General features: G+C 33.4%; 1 pseudogene; it reads left to right on the top strand.

The window, feature by feature from the left end:
- Nucleotides 1-421: 421 nt before the first annotated feature.
- LOC124969232 (60S ribosomal protein L22-like) lies at nt 422-898 on the top strand (annotated as a pseudogene).
- The last annotated feature ends 1365 nt before the right edge of the window (nt 899-2263 follow it).

The following is a 2263-nucleotide window of genomic DNA, read 5'->3' as shown; positions in this document are numbered from 1 at the left end:
AGAGGATGTGGAGAAAAAGGAACACTTTTACACTGTTGGTGGGATTGTAAATTAGTAAAAACCATCATGGGAATCATTATGGAGGATGCTCAAAAGACTAGGAATGGAACCACCACATGAACTAGCTAGCTGTACCATTCCTCAGTTTATCCTAAAATATTCAAAGTCATCCTACTATGGTGGTGCATGCATACCCATGTTCACAGCAGCACACTTCAAAATGGTCAAACTATGGAACCAGTCTCGGTGTCTGTCAATGAGTGAATGGTTTTTAAAATTTGATATATATGATGGAGTTTTATTCAGCCATAAATAAGAAGGAAATTATGTCATTTGAAAGAAAATGGATGGAACTTGAGAACATTATGTTAAAAAATTATGTTAGAGAGCGCCCACCTCCCTTTCTGCCTCCGCTACCGCGATGGCACCCGTGGAAAAGCTTGTGGTGAAGGTCGGGGCAAAAAAAAAAAAAAAAAAAAGGAGAAGAAGAAGCAGGTTCTGAAGTTCACCCTTGATTGCACCCACCCTGTAGAAGATGGAATCATGGACGCCGCCAATTTCGAGCAGTTTCTCCAAGAGAGAATCAAAGTGAACGGAAAAGCTGGGAATCTTGGTGGAGGGGTTGTGACCATTGAAAGCAGCAAAAGCAAGATCACTGTAACATCTGAGGAGCCTTTTTCCAAAAGGTATTTGAAATATCTCACCAAAAAGTATTTGAAGAAGAATAATCTACGCGACTGGTTGCGCGTAGTCGCCAACGGCAAAGAGTTATGAATTTCGTTACTTCCAGATTAACCAGGATGAAGAGGAGGAGGAAGATGAGGATTAAAACTCTTTTATCTGGAATATTTTGTATGAGTTCTTGAATAAAACTTGGGAACCAAAAAAAAAAAAAAAATTATGTTAAAAATAAGCCAAACTCAGAAAGTCAAAGGTCATGTATATTCTTGTGTATGTGGAAGCTAAAGAGAAAAAAGGAAAAGAAAGTGAGGTTGGACTGGGGTCAGTAGAGTTCAGGAAATAAACAAAGGGGAGGGAGGTAGAAAGGGGAAATACTGGGAAATTATATCTTTATAATTGTGTGCATGTATGAATGTGTAACAATGAATTCAGCCTTTATATATAATTATAATGCACCAATAAAATTTATGGGAGAATTTGCTAAGAGAGATCCCAAATGTTCTCACCACACACACAAAAATGAACTATATGAGGTAATCTGTTAATTAACTTGATTGTGGTGAACATTTTACAAAGTATATGTAGATCGAAACAACACATTGTACACCTTAAATCTATATACTTGTCATTCACACTTCAATAAAGCTGAAAAGAAAGCTAAAACAAGTAAAACTGAGAAAAAAGTGAGTTATTCCAACACAGTATTAATGTGACCTTTAAAAAATGCTAACTATAAACTATTTCTTAAAAGGAAGAACAAAAAATTTAAAACTATCAAAATCGAAAAGTTAATTATATTTAGATAAAATGGATTTGGAGAGAAAGACATGAAAGCAGTGTAACTTTTTCATCTAACATTGCAGAGTCATGATTATGGTTTACTGTGGTTTATGCTTATTTTTTAAGTTACAAGTTCTCAAAACCAGAATGCTAATGAGATATATATTTCCAATCAAGTAGAGGAAATTGAATGATGAAAATAATTTGAAGCATAGGAAAACTTTGAAAAAATGTCAAGAAGCAGAGTACAATAGGGAAAATTAGAACCAAAGAAATCAAATTATTTAAATGATTTTTCAATATTAAATTTCTCTGACTCAGTCACAGAAGGCTGAGAAAATGAATGTTGACCAGATATGGAAAGAAACATTGTTGGTAATAATCCACATTATTTGTCAAATGATGATTACATTTTCCTCTACCTATACCTAAAAGTTTATGTTCTTTTCATCTTAAACAGGTTATATGCAAAAAATTTAAAGACACAACACACCAGTAAGACATCTGCGAAATATCTATAACCAAATACTTCCTTTGCTAAATATATAAAATGATTTTTAAAAGTAAAAAAGCTTATGGTAACAGAAAATTCATAAAAGCCAAGCCATCAAATAAAATATTCTTGATAATACATAAAAATATAATCAACCCAATTATTTTTAAAAAATTATTTTTAGTTGTTGATGAACTTTTGTTTTATTCATTTATTTATATGTGGTACTGAGAATCGAGCCCAGTGCCTTGCATGTGCTAGACAAGCACTCTGCCATTGAGCCACAATCCCAGCCCAATTATTATTATT

Source organism: Sciurus carolinensis, chromosome 17, assembly GCF_902686445.1.
Source record: "Sciurus carolinensis chromosome 17, mSciCar1.2, whole genome shotgun sequence".
NCBI lineage: Eukaryota > Metazoa > Chordata > Mammalia > Rodentia > Sciuridae > Sciurus > Sciurus carolinensis.
This window is presented reverse-complemented; position numbering and strand designations above follow the sequence as displayed.